This window comes from Lepidochelys kempii, chromosome 8 (assembly GCF_965140285.1).
Source record: "Lepidochelys kempii isolate rLepKem1 chromosome 8, rLepKem1.hap1, whole genome shotgun sequence".
NCBI classification, from domain to species: domain Eukaryota; kingdom Metazoa; phylum Chordata; order Testudines; family Cheloniidae; genus Lepidochelys; species Lepidochelys kempii.
Window position 1 is genome coordinate 87,355,326 of NC_136387.1, and position 17,334 is coordinate 87,372,659.

The following is a 17,334-nucleotide window of genomic DNA, read 5'->3' on the forward strand; positions in this document are numbered from 1 at the left end:
ATGCAAACAATCTTTACATTGGATACCTTAGCTGTCATTCCTGCCTTTCAACATTCTTTGTTAATGCAAAAGATTACTTTGAGTTTCATACCATTATTTTTTGTGGAAGGGATTGCAATATATACATTTGTGAAATTTTATCAAATTACACCTCTAGGGCCAGCTCCTGAAACCCTTACTTACATAAATAATCTGTCCACTCAAGTAAATGGAACTACTCATGTGAGTAAGGGTTTACACAATCATGCCCTATTGTTTTTCAACTGATCAAAAATATTTAAACCAACCTCCTGTTTCATGCACACTATATTCAGTAGCCAGATATACTGGTACAGTATCTAAATTTGAGGCTGATATTGCAGACATTTGCTTTTACAAGCATTATTTGAACATGACCACAGATAAATCAGGCTGTTATGGGACTTGACGCAGCATTCCCAGTATTGTTTCCATCACCTACTTTCTAAACCAGTGCTTCTCAAGCTATCTGATGTGGGGGACCGGCAATTTTTTTTTCCAATGTGTGCGCAGACTGGCAGCTGATGGCTTGCGGACCGGCAGCGGTCCGCGGACCACCACTTTGAGTAGCACTGTTGTGAACCATTTGGAAAGTTTGTGTGTGTGTGTTACTTTATGGGAAAGTGCAGCAAAGTAGATCAAGTACCCCGCAGTGGTCACCAGCCAGACTGCTCCACTTAGAGTACAGCTGTATATCCATGCAAAATATCAATAAAAATAAGAGACATTTGTTTATAGTTTGAGCATTGGCCTGCTAAACCCAGGGTTGTGAGTTCAATCCTTGAGGAGGCCATTTAGGGGTCTGGGGCAAAAATTGGGGCAGGGGGTTGGACTAGATGACCTCCTGAGGTCTCTTCCAACCCTGATATTCTATGATTCATCATTTCTTAGTAAAAAGGAACCATTGTTTGTGATACATGGGGTCACAGTGTGCTCTCATTTGCACTCCTGTCAATTTAGAGTAGCAATACAGACTCCAGTGAAAGAATTATTTGGAATATATGCCCCAGACAACTCCAACACACATCAAAGGGAGTTGCCTCTATAGCTGAGTAAAAACAGATCATTCATACTACCTAAACAATGACTTAATTGAAACATAACAGGCAGTTAGTCCATAACATGGATTTAGTGGGCCAGATCCTGTTTCCATTGTGCTTCTTTGGCTTCTCAATATGCCACAGAATACATACATTTTTCTGGGGTAAATACACACTCAAATGTTAAACTCTAACAAGATTCAGACAAGGAAGTGTATCTGCCTCTAGCAATCCCAATGAATTAACATATGAAAGCTGTCAGAACCAATATCTATTTCAGAATTTCTCAAGATGTGAAGAACAAGAGAAAGATGCAGAATTAAACATTAATGGAAGCAAAGGGCACCTGGTTTTTCATTGGGCAGTGTCAATAACAAATTTCCTGTTGACTGTTTTTGGCCGAAGTGTCAAAGCTAAAAGTGAGAACAAAAAGTAAAGTAATTTTATATTTCAACTAGACCAGATGCTGAGCTTTTATGTATAATAATGAAATTGCATTTTTAGTTAATATCAACTGTTAAAATGAAAGTATTTTAACATTATAGTTTACAAAAGCATATGACAAATTTAAAGTAGACTGGACAAAACACTAGTAAATATGCAATATGGGGACAATTCTTCACTGACACAGTCATGGACTACATAATCTAACATCTTCCCCGTCTCCCCCCACCCCCCCAGAGGCATATATATATGACTGGCACTACTGAAAGGAGAAGGTGGGACATGGTGCTTAGAATATAATATCTTTCGCTGCACCCTCAAGTCACACTCATTTGTAGATCTTCATGGGATTTTGTGACCACGTCACTCCCTTCCCTCAGAATCCCTTCACTCCCACTCCTCCACTGCATCAAGATCACGCTTATTTTTCTTACATTCAAGGCCCCACATATGCTCTGCCCCTCCCTACTTAATAACCATGTTTTCAAAAGTGGCCACTAACTTTATGCGCCTCACTTTTCAGGTGCTCAGTTTCAATCACCTTCACCCAATTTTCAACCACAACTTCATGGAAGTTCAGCCAGAAGTGGGGAGTGAGGAAAGAGGTGGGAAGACCATTGTGGGAGAAGTAGAGAAACAGATATCAATGCTGGCATCATTTGCAGAGGGGAGAAAAATGGGGACACAATAACAGCCACATTTTTTAAAGTGGCCATTGACTTGTGATGCCCAGCATGAGACTGCCTGTACTTTCCTTCCCACTTGCAAGGGCCCTTCCTCTCCCCAAGCATCATCCCACAACTGCCACAGAACCTTGTGGACCGCCACATTCCAGGTTCCCTCAGCCAGAATTAAGGTTGCCTGTGGAATCTTTTTTCAGCCCTCTGGGGCGTATGTCCACTACCTCTTAAGATACCAGAATAACAAGCAGTAGCAGACTGTTACCCTCTGAAACATGGCCCCTCATTCTCAGGATGGAAATGGTCTTCACCCTTCAGATGAAGCATTTTGGAATGATATCAAATGATACAAATTAAAGTTGAATGAAGAGATGTGTTTTTCTAACTAAACAGGTCCTGCTGCCTCAAACAGTCACCCAACACTCTCTCCTGTACTCCCCAGTCTGTCTCTGCTTTTCCTTCTCCAAGCCCTCACCCAAGACTGCATTCCCTCAGCCTGCCTCTGTCCATCCTATCACACCTGTGCCAATGCTTGTGCCCCCGTTCCTCTCCCTGCTCCTCACCCCTCTGCATTAAAGTCAGGCTGCTTCCCTTTTCTTCTCCACATTGCCTGGGCACCCACAATCTCCCTGCTTTTTATTCTAGTGCCAGCACCATGGCAGTCATCAACAGCCAGGAGGAGCAACTGCAGGGAAAGATCTGCTCAGACTTGCGTTGGAGCAATCTTAGTGAGCTCCATGTGGTGAAGTCTCTAACAAAATTTCAGGCCAGTTAGCACAAAATACTGCACTGAAGTAATATTACTGTTCACAATTAAAACCACACATACACACAAAGAAAAATAATTCAAACTTAAATATGCACTCAGCAACTTTGTGTTTCATCACTGGCTGGCGCTTTGTTAAATTATCATTCAGAGATTAAAATATATTTCCAAGAGTTGTAGAGCAATCCAACAGAAGCTCATGCATGATACAACGCCAATGTAGACACTAGGCTGAAACCCAAAACTTCCTTTCTTTTGTAGTTTTGCTTGAAAAACTTTACTATTATTTTAATATAGTTGTTTCTATTTAAATCCCAACAAAATGTATTATTCAACAAGGCAGCTCAAAGTAATGGAAAATAGTATAAAATTTATCCTTTAACAAAAGCCTAGAAAATTGTGATAATCTGTATTGTAAATGCTTTTCTCTGATTTCTTTTTGAATTATATTAGAGAGAGAAAAACTGCAGCAGAAGAACAAATATAAACAATGCAATTTAATAGCTTGGTGCTGGATCTCTTTATAATAATCTGCAAAGCTTCTTTTCTTAGAAAGCGTTTAATCTTGCAAAAACATTTGTTGTAAGGAAATTAATTAGAACAATCTAATCTGTGCTCAATTAGAGGATTTTTTGTGAAGGAAAATGACTAATCCCTGCCTCTCACTAATCATAAAACAGGAATGCTTTCTCCTCAATTTAAAAGATAGATAACGTAGGAAAATATGGTTTCACATATAGCTCATTAAACTTTAATTTAGGGATAGAACCAAACTGGTTTGTCAAACTTTAGGTACCTCCAAAGCATAGGATCAGTAATTTTTTCTACCTGCTCACCACTTAATTTTCAAAGCATAAGCAGACCTCATTTTGATTTTCATTGCAGAAGTCTTTCTTGATGTTATCCTGTATGACTAAAAGGCAGCCATTTTCCTTTGTTCTGACTGTGGAAGACAACATGAGTTTGAAAACACAATTCAAAGAGATGTGTTTAACTTTAAAAAAAATCACACTTCTGTCTGAAATTCTAAAATTACTATATCTGAGACAGAGACAAGGTGGGTGAGGTAATATCTTTTATTGGACCAACTTTTGTTGGTGAGAGAGAAAAACATTCAAGATCAACAGAGCTCTTCTTCAGGTCTTGGAAAGGAAGAGTGTCACCGCTAAATACAAGGTGGAACAGATTGTTGCAAGAAACAATTCAAAATGAAGTGGGCAGTTAACCCCTCTGCAGCTGTAGGACCAAAGAGAGTTAGTGGGTTACAGACTGTTGTAATGAGAAATAAAACCATTGCCTTTATTGAGTCAATAATTTTTGGTGTCTAGCAGTTATGAATTTAAGCTCCCAGTTTTGTCTTCTGAAGGTGTTGTGCAGGTTTCTTTTGAGAATGAGAACTGGGAGGTCAGATATGGAGAGAATGTTTTGTGCAAAGTATTTGTTCACAAATGATAGGGTTTGTCTTTTATCATTTTTCTGGAAGAGTTCATTTGAGAGTGTAGTGAATGTAACCTGCGGCCATCTCTCCACTGCTACTATGACCAATACCTTCCCTGCAACACATCTATCAAGATCCATGGGTCCTACACATGCCTATCACAACATACGATGGACCTCAAACCATACAGCAAATCTCCTAACAACTCTGGGGGTGAAACCAGACAATTACTATACTTTCACCCTCGAGCCTTATAACAGCTTGCACTGGATCCCCTTATGTGGCATGTCATCGGTGATATTGATCACAGCCAGCATTATTTCAAATGCCCCAGCTTGGGGACTAAGAAAGCATTTGAAAAACTTTTGAAAATGCAAGAAAATGTAATTATAAAGCATTTAATGCAATTTGCTTTTAGAAGTAAATTATAATCCACTGCCAATCTCCTTCAAAAGTAGTAAGTAGCACGGGATGCCACAAGAAGGAAAAAAAAGAAAGTTAAAACAATATTATAAATGAACATAGTTTAGCTTTCTGTGGTTATATTTAGATTGTGTGGCTTTTGTTGGCTTTTCACTTCAATACATTCGTTGTTTAAAATCGATTTGTTAAGGATTTTACCACAAAACCACAAACTATCAGTGTAACCTTGCACTTTCTTTAAAATGTTTATTTGTGTGTGCATTATTTATCTCAGAGAAGTCTTATTTCCCTAATGCACTTCCATAGTTTATTAGCCTGGGGCAAAACTCAATTTCCATCTCAAATAGAAAAGAAAACAATCAACTAACAAGAACTAAAGAACTAGCTTGTGTTTCTTGCAGGGACACTGAGCATTAGCGTAACTGTACCCTTGTAATTCCATCCAGAAAAGCCCTTCATGAAATTGTGACGAAGGTTAGAGGAACCTGATAGTGTCTCAAAGTCATTGAGTATAGTGAGAATGACTACATAGTCTTAGAATAAAAATATTGCAGATCTGAAAGGAGAAATAATGTTGCCATTTACTATAGTATCCAGAAAACATTTAATCATACTCATGGCAGCAGACAGTCCACTTCACTGAGTTCCTTTTCACACATTCTTGTCCATATGCATGCTAAAGTAATGTGTAATCTCATAAAATCTGAGGGGCATTGTGTGCTCAGATAAATGGAACAGTGGCCAATTACATGGTTGATTACATGTATATCACAGCATATTGGATACCATCAGAAAACATACAGCACTGAAAATTTTGAAAAGACCACACTGAAGAGTACAATGGTCTTTTAAGCAAAGGCATAAAATTGCCAGCCTGACGCTCTGAATCCTCCCTACCTTAAGCATTTAATCCCTCCCTGTTTGAACATGCATAGATCCAGTAGAGATTAACACATAAGGTGAAATTCTGGCCTCCTTAAAAATAATGGCAACAGTCCCATTGCTTTCAATAATGGTCAGGATTTGACTCACAGACTACCCGTTTTTCCTTAAATAATTTGCTATGGATTTTTTGAGTTGGTGAAACTCAGTTACAGAAAATATTATGAAGGCACAATGATCACCCAGACCATCTCATCACTAAAGTATCAAGCATCTTGCAATCAGTATCACAAACCCAACCATATCATGTTTCTTTCCTTTAGTTCTCTTCCCACTCTGACATGTATTGGCAATTTGTGTGTGGGGGAGAAGGAGTAGTTTTCTTTCCCTTTTTCATTTCTATCTTATTAGCACCATCATCATTATTCATTTCCTAGGAACTATTAATTACTACATATAGTGTGTGGCAAAAATTGAGCCTGGAGGTCACAAATGTATGGATCACTGTGGCCAGGTCACTATATGTCACGAGAGGTAAAGACCTCCTAGACAGATATAGGTAGAAGACAATCTTTCTAACATCTCTTGCTATCTGTGCAACTAATAGCAGCAAGGAATCCAGAAAGACCCCTACCATCCTGATGATCTGGAGCAGATATCCTCAAAAGATGTTTCCTTTGCTGTTGGCTAAGTCCTTGAACTTTCTGCCCCTTAGTGCACCAACATCACCCCCAACTGCTCTTCAATCCAAGCACTACTCTCACTTACACACTGGGACAGCTGAGATGATATTAATTCACTTGAGGGCTTGAACCTAAACCTCCAAGGTTTCCTTCTACTCTCCAGTTACTCCTCCCTTCTAACGTCCCCCTGTGAATCCTTTCCCAATGCTAGGCCTTCCACAACATACTTTGTTCTTCTATCTATCAATTTCTTCCTTCAAACTCCTTAAAACACATCTGTCCAGAGGTACTGTAGTTGAGTTGAGCTTGCACCATTACTCATAGTATTATGCATATATCTCTGAACTATGGGTAAAATCCTTCCCTTATTGAAGTCAATGGGAGTTCTGCCATTTACTTCAATGGACCAGGATTTTTCCTTGTATTTTATGTATTTAATTATATTTCCACTCTTTGGGATATGGACTGTGCGCATATGAAGCTGAGCACATGGCTGTAGTTAAAAACAAAAATGAAAATCCTCTAAATTCCCCCAAGCCAAAAGCCCTCTTCCCTAGGAGTACATTCCTGGCACCTAATGACCATGACTTTCTTGCTTTGTTTATCCTTTTTATTTTAGTTGAGTAGTTTTGTGCTCATTTAATTTATAACTTCATTTACAAGTTGGCCATTCCCAGCCTGGTAGTTATGAGATATGCTAACCTACTGCTATAATTAAGGAGCCCAGAGTTCTTTAGACATGAAATACTAACCAGTTAAAATTATTCATTATTATTAATACAATAATATTATTTACCTAATAATAATAAGTGTGTGGAAGGATATTATAGCTACCTGTTTGGCAGCCAAGACTATATTTTGCACTCTAGCTGCTTCTGTTGGCTTTTACTGTTTACATGTACTGTTGACCTTACTGTCAACTGCATCTCACCATGGGAATCATTTCAGTTCCATGTTTTTGGCCAAGTCAGCAGGAAAAAGTGTATGAGTTCTCAGTAGTGTATTTCTTTGCTTACCCACATTGTTTTACTTTGTGAATATAATCCATTCTTTGTCCCTGAAATGGTGTTTTTTTAAACCTAGGCAAGATTTTTTTATCCACAGTCACAGTATCATGCTTGTGATGCTAGAGTTATGAATAAGGAAGCTCCTTCATCATAAGCCTCTATGTATCTTTCAAGTTCTTATAACCTTCCAACACAAATTAGAGTTTGTGCTGAAATTTCTCCTGTTTATACTTTACCTGACAATAAGCAAATCTCTTTTTTAAAAGATAAATTAATCTGGAAAAAAATCTATTTGGTAATTTAGAAATATCAAAAGGAGGGAGGGAGGGAGTTTTCACCAATAAAAACATTTTTTAGAAACTATTCTGGTGTTCATGTAACTCAAACACCTTTCAGTTAGACTTCAAAACTTGCTATGCATTTATTCCCATTGATGACAAAATCCCAGAAATGCTGGCTCTCAACACACCTACTGGCATAAAAGAATTCACAGCTGCTTTCCCCAGGGGTTCCATCAGGGAGGACAAATGTAGTATGCACTGAAGCAGCACATCTCCAGAATGCCCTGTCCACATCCCAAGTTCCACCCAGCACTGCCCACTATTGAACTTGTCAGCTCTAGACCACTTCTAGTTGCCCTGGAGAGATATTCTGGCTGAAGCCAGGGCTAAATAAAGCCCAGTAAAAGAAAATGCATTACAAAATTACATAGAGAGCATATGAATAGAAATTGTTTAACAGTGCATGGAGATAAGGCTCCTTACATACCCCTACGCATGCACATGTATATGGCTAAAATATTACCCACTGAGACAGAATGTAAGATGGTTAAGAGAGGTTTAAAGCCTGATTGATCCATATTATCCTTGACTACTCTGGAGCCCCCTGCACCTTAGCCAACCAGCAATCCCTTTCACATCCCCATGAACCTGCCAGCTTTAGTGGAATGCACTATCATCATTAGAACAGATATTTAAGTCCTTTGTCCTTGGTTACTATACACTGTTACAGAGAAGATACAAACAATATGCTCTCTTATGGAGGTTTTTGTTAATTTCTTATCATTTCCCTTAATCTAAAATTGTCAAGGTTCCTCCCCCACTCTGAACTCTAGGGTACAGATGTGGGGACCTGCACGAACAACCTCCTAAGCTTATCTTTACCAGCTTAGGTCAAAACTTCCCCAAGGTACAAAATATTACACCCGTTATCCTTGGACTGGCCGCTACCACCACCAAACTAATACTGGTTACTGGGGAAGAGCTGTTTGGACGCGTCCTTCCCCCCAAAATACTTCCCAAAACCTTGCACCCCACTTCCTGGACAAGGTTTGGTAAAAAGCCTCACCAATTTGCCTAGGTGACTACAGACCCAGACCCTTGGATCTTAAGAACAATGAACAATCCTCCCAACACTTGCACCCCCCCTTTCCTGGGAAATGTTGGATAAAAAGCCTCACCAATTTGCATAGGTGACCACAGACCCAAACCCTTGGATCTGAGAACAATGAAAAAGCATTCAGTTTTTTACAAGAAGACTTTTAATAAAAAAATAGAAGTAAATAGAAATAAAGAAATCCCCCCTGTAAAATCAGGATGGTAGATATCTTACAGGGTAATTAGATTCAAAAACATAGAGAACCCCTCTAGGCAAAACCTTAAGTTACAAAAAAGATACACAGACAGAAATAGTTATTCTATTCAGCACAATTCTTTTCTCAGCCATTTAAAGAAATCATAATCTAACACATACCTAGCTAGATTACTTACTAAAAGTTCTAAGACTCCATTCCTGGTCTATCCCCGGCCAAGACGACTACAGACACAGACCCTTTGTTTCTCTCCCTCCTCCCAGCTTTTCAAAGTATCTTGTCTCCTCATTGGTCATTTTGGTCAGGTGCCAGCGAGGTTACCTTTAGCTTCTTAACCCTTTACAAGTGAGAGGAGCTTTCCCCTGGCCAGGAGGGATTTCAAAGGGGTTTACCCTTCCCTTTATATTTATGACACGCCCCCCAAATCTCAGCTAGGGTGAAACACTGGCTGGGATTTCTTCCTGGAGCTCTAGGAAAAACAGAGTTAATAAGACACATGCATCTCTAAATATACTACCAAGTACATAAAGACTAACAATATTTTCCACATCTCAAGGACGATTTTAACCAGTTGATTCTGGGAAACTTTCACGGGAGAGTGCATCAGCCACTTTGTTAGAAGCTCCTGAGATGTGTTGGATGTCGAAATCAAAATCTTGGAGAGCTAAACTCCACCGAAGAAGTTTTTTGTTAGTTTCCTTGACGGTGTGAAGCCACTTCAGTGCAGCATGGTCGGTTTGCAGGTGGAAACGCCGTCCCCAAACATATGGGCGTAGCTTTTCCAGAGCTTAGACAATGGCATAACATTCTTTTTCAGTGACTGACCAGTTGCTTTCCCTCTCAGACAGTTTTTTGCTGAGAAACACTACAGGGTGGAATTCTTGATCAGGTCCTTTCTGCATTAAAACTGCTCCCACACCACGCTCGGATGCATCTGTGGTTACTAGGAACGGTTTGTCAAAGTCTGGGGCCCTTAGTACAGGGTCAGACATGAGTGTCGCTTTAAGCTTGTTAAAGGCCTTCTGACACTTTCCGGTCCACTGAACAGCATTTGGCTGTTTCTTTTTGGTTAGGTCTGTCAGTGGGGCAGCGATTTGGCTGTAGCGCCGTACAAATCGTCTGTAATAACCAGCCAAACCTAAGAAGGATTGAACCTGTTTCTTTGACTTTGGGACAGGCCACTTTTGGATAGCATCCACTTTGGCCTGTAGGGGGTTGATAGTTCCTTGACCCACCTGGTGTCCAGGGTAAGTCACTCTGTTTAGGCCTATTTGACACTTCTTAGCCTTAACAGTTAGTCCTGCCTCCCTTATGCGCTCAAGGACTTTTTGTAGATGTTCCAGGTGGTCTGCCCAGGAATCCGAAAATATGGCCACATCGTCAAGGTAGGCGACTGCATATTCTCCTAATCCCGCTAGGAGACCATCTACAAGTCTTTGGAAAGTGGCGGGTGCATTTCGCAGCCCGAAAGGGAGTACATTAAATTCATACAGCCCGAGATGTGTGATGAAGGCTGACCTTTCCTTGGCCGATTCATCTAGCGGTACCTGCCAGTACCCCTTGGTTAAGTCCAAGGTAGAGATGAACTGGGCCCGTCCCAGTTTCTCTAATAGTTCATCTGTGCGTGGCATTGGATAGTTGTCTGGGCGAGTTACAGCATTTAGTTTACGGTAGTCCACGCAAAAACGTATTTCCCCATCTGGTTTGGGAACTAGAACCACTGGAGATGCCCATGCACTTTCAGAGGGGCGGATTACACCCATCTGTAACATATCCTGGATCTCCCGTTCTATAGCAGTTTTAGCTTGAGGAGACACCCGGTAAGGTTGGACCCTAATTGGGTGAGCATTACCTGTGTCAATGGAGAGGTATGCCCGTTCAGTCAGTCCTGGGGTGGCTGAGAACGTTGGCGCGTAGCTAGTGCACAGCTCCTGGATCTGCTGTCGCTGCATACGCCCAAGGGTCATGGAGAGGTTCACCTCTTCCACACCACCAGCACATTTCCCTTCGTAGTAAACACCTTCAGGCCACTCAGCGTCGTCTCCTCCCTGGGCTGTAAACTGACAACCCTTTAATTCTCTGGAATAAAAGGGCTTTAGAGAATTAATATGGTACACCTTAGGCTTTCGGTTGGAGGTGGGGAATGCTATGAGATAATTAATAGCTCCCAGGCGCTCCTGGACCATGAATGGCCCTTCCCACGATGCTTCCATTTTATGGGCCTGGAGCGCCTTTAAGACCATGACCTGGTCTCCTACTTTGAAGGAACGCTCTCTGGCATGTTTATCATACCAGGCTTTTTGCTCTTTTTGAGCATCCTGTAAGTTTTCTTTAGCAAGGGCTAAAGAGGTTCGGAGGGTGTTTTGTAGGTTGGTTACAAAGTCCAGAATGTTAGTTCCTGGAGAAGGTGTAAATCCCTCCCATTGCTGCTTCACCAACTGCAATGGCCCCTTAACCTCACGGCCATATACAAGTTCAAATGGGGAAAACCCTAAACTGGGATGTGGTACAGCTCTGTAGGCAAAGAGCAACTCCTGCAACACTAGGTCCCAATCATTGGAGTGCTCATTTACGAATTTATGTATCATGGCCCCCAAAGTTCCATTAAACTTCTCCACCAGGCCATTTGTTTGATGATGGTAAGGAGTGGCAACCAAGTGATTTACCCCATGAGCTTCCCAAAGGTTTTTCATAGTTCCTGCCAGGAAATTAGTCCCTGCATCTGTGAGGATGTCGGAGGGCCAACCTACCCTGGCAAAAATGTCTGCTAGTGCCTGGCACACACTTTTAGCCCTGGTGTTGCTTAGAGCTACTGCTTCCGGCCATCGGGTGGCAAAATCCATGAAAGTCAGTATGTACTGCTTTCCTCTGGGTGTCTTTTTCGGAAAAGGACCCAGAATATCCACAGCTACTCGCTGAAATGGAACTTCAATGATGGGGAGTGGCTGGAGAGGGGCTTTGACCTGGTCTTGGGGTTTTCCCACTCTTTGGCACACCTCACAAGACTGGACATAGGTAGAAACATCCTTGCCCATTCCCTCCCAGTGGAATGACCCCCCCAAACGGTCTTTGGTCCTGTTCACCCCAGCATGGCCACTAGGGTGATCATGGGCTAAGCTCAAGAGCTTGGCCCGGTATTTAGTTGGAACTACCAACTGTCTCTGAGGATGCCAGTCTTCCTGGTGTCCACCAGAAAGAGTTTCCTTGTATAAAAGTCCTCTTTCTACAACAAACCTGGATCGATTAGAAGAGCTGAGAGGCGGTGGGTTGCTCCGTGCCGCCGTCCAAGCTCTCTGGAGGCTTTCATCTGCTTCCTGTTTGGTCTGGAACTGTTCCCTTGATGCTGGAGACATCAGTTCCTCATTGGATTGGGGACATAGGCTTGGTCCCTCTGGAAGCGATATAGGGGATGGAGCTGTTTCTGTTGACTGTGAACCGCTCTCCGCTGGTGCACTATGTTGGGATTCAGGCTCCGGCTGAGCCTCTTGTGTAGGGTTATCGGCTGCTGCCAGTTCAGGTTCGGTGGGGCCCTCTGGTGTTGAGGTTGCAAGTACTGGATTCAGTGCTGACACGGGGTCTGGTGTTGGTTGGTCGGCTGGTTCCGGTTCTGGGACTGGTTCCGTCTGGGTCTCTGGGACTGGATCCACTACTGCTGTTGCAGACATTGGCCTGGGGTCCAGGTCCAGCACCTCTGACCGGGTCCTGATAGAAGTTTCCGGAACAGAGCTAGGCCTCACGGCTTGTTTAGCCTGGCTGCGGGTGACCATTCCCACCCTCTTGGCCTGCTTCACATGATTGGCCAAGTCTTCCCCCAACAGCATGGGGATGGGATAATCATCATAGACTGCAAAAGTCCACATTCCTGACCAGCCCTAGTACTGGACAGGCAACTTGGCTGTAGGCAAATTGAAAGAGTTGGACTTGAAGGGTTGAATCGTCACTTGGATCTCTGGGTTGATTAAATTGGGGTCCACTAAGGAAGCATGGATAGCTGACACTTGTGCTCCGGTGTCCCTCCACGCGGTGACCTTCTTCCCGCCCACACTCACAGTTTCCCTTCGCTCCAAGGGTATCTGGGAGGTATCTGGGCCTGTGGACCTCTGGTGTGATTCCGGTGCAATGAACTGTAATCTGTTGGGGTTCTTGGGGCAGTTGGCCTTTACATGCCCCAGCTCGTTACATTTAAAACATCGTCCAGCTGACGGGTCACTGGGGCGAGGAGGGTTGCTGGAGAACGGGGTGGTGGGACGATAAGGGGTCTGGAGGGTTCTTTGGGAGGTAGGTGGGGCTTTGGGCGGCCCCCGGTAATAGGGCGTGGTCTGGGGTGGTCCCTTCTGGTCTCCGCTCCAACTGCGACCAGTTTTCTTCTTCTCTGCCACCTCCACCCATCTGGCTCCAATCTCTCCTGCCTCAATTACAGTTTTGGGTTTCCCGTCTAGGATGTATCTTTCTATTTCCTCAGGAACACCCTCTAAGAATTGTTCCATTTGCATTAGGAAGGGCAAATTTACTGGAGATTCAACACTTGCTCCTGATATCCAGGCATCCCAATGTTTCACAATGTGGTAGGCATGTCGGGTAAATGACATGTCTGGTTTCCACCTTAGGGCTCTGAACCTCCGACGAGACTGCTTGGGTGTTATCCCCATTCTGACTCTCGCCTTGGATTTAAACAGTTCATACTTGTTCATGTGTTCTTTAGGCATTTCAGCTGCCATCTCAGCTAAGGGTCCACTGAGCTGCGGCCTCAGCTCTACCATGTATTGGTCAGTAGAGATGTTGTACCCAAGGCAGGCCCTTTCGAAGTTTTCTAAGAAGGCCTCAGTATCATCACCTGCCTTGTAGGTGGGGAACTTTCTGGGATGGGAAGTGGTACCTGGAGAAGGATTGCTAGGGTTTGTTGGTATATTCTGCTGGGCCTTTATCCTCTCCACCTCCTCCACATGCTTCCTCTCTTTTTCCTTCTCCTCCTCCACATGCTTCCTTGCCTCCATTTCCCTCTTGTGGGCAGCCTCCTGTACCTCCTTCTCCAGCCGCATGAGTTCTATCTGTCTTTCATGTTCCCTTTGTTTTTCCTCAGCCTGAAATTTGGCTAATTCCAGCTGTAGTCGAGCTGAGGATTTGGTCATTCTAACCTCTCTGTTTTCAACTAACTTTACACCCGAGGTTTAGAAATAAACAAACAAAACTTGGCTGTAAAATTTTGCTGTGCTGCAATAGAATACCTATTCTCTGATAGTGATTGTCAGCCTACAGAAAAAGACAATTCCCTTGTCTCTGCTCTGGGCCCAAATTAAAGCAAAAAACCTCCAACTACTTGGAAACCTGCTTACCCAGCCCAAAGAAAAAGCAAATGGGTAGAACACACACCCCCTATTTACTTTTAGGAAGAAAAGAAAAAAAAAACCTCTGGGTTGGAAGACTGTGAATTTCCCTGCAGGAGTTAAGTACCCTGCCTCCAGGCAAAGAAAACCTGCAATTCACAAGATAATCCCCTTTTGTCTCTGCTTGGCCACAAAGCAGAGAGAAACCAAGCTGCTTTCAGTTTCAAAGCTGCTTTCTGGACTTCCTAAAAATTCCTTTTTAAAATCTGTATTTCTAGTTCAAAAAATCTCAACTGGATCTCAAAATGATTTCAGGTTAATCCCACCACTATGCCACCATGTCAAGGTTCCTCCCCCACTCTGAACTCTAGGGTACAGATGTGGGGACCTGCACGAACAACCTCCTAAGCTTATCTTTACCAGCTTAGGTCAAAACTTCCCCAAGGTACAAAATATTACACCCGTTATCCTTGGACTGGCCGCTACCACCACCAAACTAATACTGGTTACTGGGGAAGAGCTGTTTGGACGCGTCCTTCCCCCCAAAATACTTCCCAAAACCTTGCACCCCACTTCCTGGACAAGGTTTGGTAAAAAGCCTCACCAATTTGCCTAGGTGACTACAGACCCAGACCCTTGGATCTTAAGAACAATGAACAATCCTCCCAACACTTGCACCCCCCCTTTCCTGGGAAATGTTGGATAAAAAGTCTCACCAATTTGCATAGGTGACCACAGACCCAAACCCTTGGATCTGAGAACAATGAAAAAGCATTCAGTTTTTTACAAGAAGACTTTTAATAAAAAAATAGAAGTAAATAGAAATAAAGAAATCCCCCCTGTAAAATCAGGATGGTAGATATCTTACAGGGTAATTAGATTCAAAAACATAGAGAACCCCTCTAGGCAAAACCTTAAGTTACAAAAAAGATACACAGACAGAAATAGTTATTCTATTCAGCACAATTCTTTTCTCAACGATTTAAAGAAATCATAATCTAACACATACCTAGCTAGATTACTTACTAAAAGTTCTAAGACTCCATTCCTGGTCTATCCCCGGCCAAGACGACTACAGACAGACACAGACCCTTTGTTTCTCTCCCTCCTCCCAGCTTTTGAAAGTATCTTGTCTCCTCATTGGTCATTTTGGTCAGGTGCCAGCGAGGTTACCTTTAGCTTCTTAACCCTTTACAGGTGAGAGGAGCTTTCCCCTGGCCAGGAGGGATTTCAAAGGGGTTTACCCTTCCTTTTATATTTATGACAAAAGTAAATATAACTGTAGACTGAACTAAATGGTCGCTCTTTGGGTATGGAGATACCATAGCTTCATTTCCTTAAAGAAAAAAAGATGTTGTAGTTGTGTGCAGGGAGAGAGGCAAAGATAAGAAACTATAAGAAGGATGGAATATACACAAGAAAACCATTCCAGTCATAAATATTCTGAAAACTAGTCTTATTTAAAATTATTAGATCATTACTGTTGTGACGGGTTGGATCACAGAAACCCCCTTGGGAACTGCCAACTGATGTGCCAAGACTACTTCTGCTCCTGCTTTCCTGACCTGGCAGCTTGGGACTTCAGTGCCCTGCTTGGTTTGAGCCAGACCCACTAGCCTACTACAAACCCAGACCCAGGTCTGAACCACGTCCCTTAACAGCTGTAGGCTTAAATTGAAAGCAGCTTAAGAAGTGTTCCTGTCTTTAACACTCAGATGCCCAACTCCCAATGGGGTCCAAACCCCAAATAAATCCGTTTTATCCTGTATAAAACTTATACAGTGTAAACTCATAAATTGTTCGCCCTCTATAACACTGATAGATATGCACAGTTGTTTCCCCAATCCCCCAGGTATTAATACATACCCTGGGTTAATTATTAAGTAAAAAGTGATTTTATTAAATACAGAAAAAATGGTTACTTACTTTCTCGTAACTGTTGTTCTTCAAGATGTGTTGTTCACATCCATTCCACATTAGGTGTGTGCACGCCGCATGCACGAGCGTCGGAAACTTTTTCCCTTAGCAGCTCCCGTTGGGCCAGTGGGCCCCCTGAGTGGCGCCACTACACCGTGCATATAGATCCCTGCCAGCCCGACCCCCTCCAGTTCCTTCTTGCTGGTGACTCCAACAGAGGGGTAGGAGGGTGGGTGGTGGAATGGACATGAACAACGCATCTCGAAGAACAACAGTTATGAGAAAGTAAGTAACCATTTTTCTTCTTTGAGTGCTTGTTCACGTCCATTCCACATTAGGTGAATTACAAGCTTACCTCTGGAAGAGGGTAAGAGTCACAGAACAACTGCTTGGAGGACTGCTCTGCCAACTGCCGCGTCCTCTCTGGCCTGCTAGTTGACCGCATAGTGGGTCGTGAAGGTGTGCACCGAGGACCAGGTGGCTGCTCTACAGATCTCCTGGATCGGGACCTGTGACAGGAACGCCGTGGAAGTCTCCTGTGCCTTGGTCGAGTGGGTCGTGACTGCCGGGGCCAGAACACCTGCGAGCTCATAGCACGCCCAAATGCAGCTTGTAATCCAAGACGAAATCCGCTGCGCCGACACTGGGAGGCCTTTCAGCCTCTCGGCTACAGCCACAAACAGCTGCGTGGATTTGCAAAAGGGATTGGTGCACTCCAAATAGAACGTCAGCTCTCGACGCACATCCAGGGCATGCAAGCTGCGGTGACTCGGGTCCATATGCGGTTTCAGGAAGAACACCGGCAGACAAATGTCCTGGCCCAGATAGAATTGGGAGACCACCTTAGGGAGGAACTTGAGGTGCGGCCGGAGCTGTACCTTGTCCTTGTGAAATACTGCTACTCTAAAGGCTAAGGGACTGCTCTTCTTCGATTGAGAGGTTGTTCCAGTGCCACCATGGATGGTAAGAAGGAACTGGAGGGGGTTGGGCTGGCAGGGGTATATATGCACGGCACAGTGGTGCCACTTGGGGGGCCCGCTGGCCCAACGGGAGCCGCTAAGGGAAAAAGTTTCCAACGCTCGTGCACGCAGTGCGTGCACACCTAATGTGTAATGGGCATG

At 43.3% G+C, this 17,334-nt stretch overlaps 1 protein-coding gene across 1 annotated transcript in view; it reads right to left on the bottom strand.

The window, feature by feature from the left end:
• Positions 1-17,334, bottom strand: part of LRRC7 (leucine rich repeat containing 7) — a 386,471-nt gene that overhangs the window by 248,026 nt on the left and 121,111 nt on the right. The window lies entirely within an intron of this gene.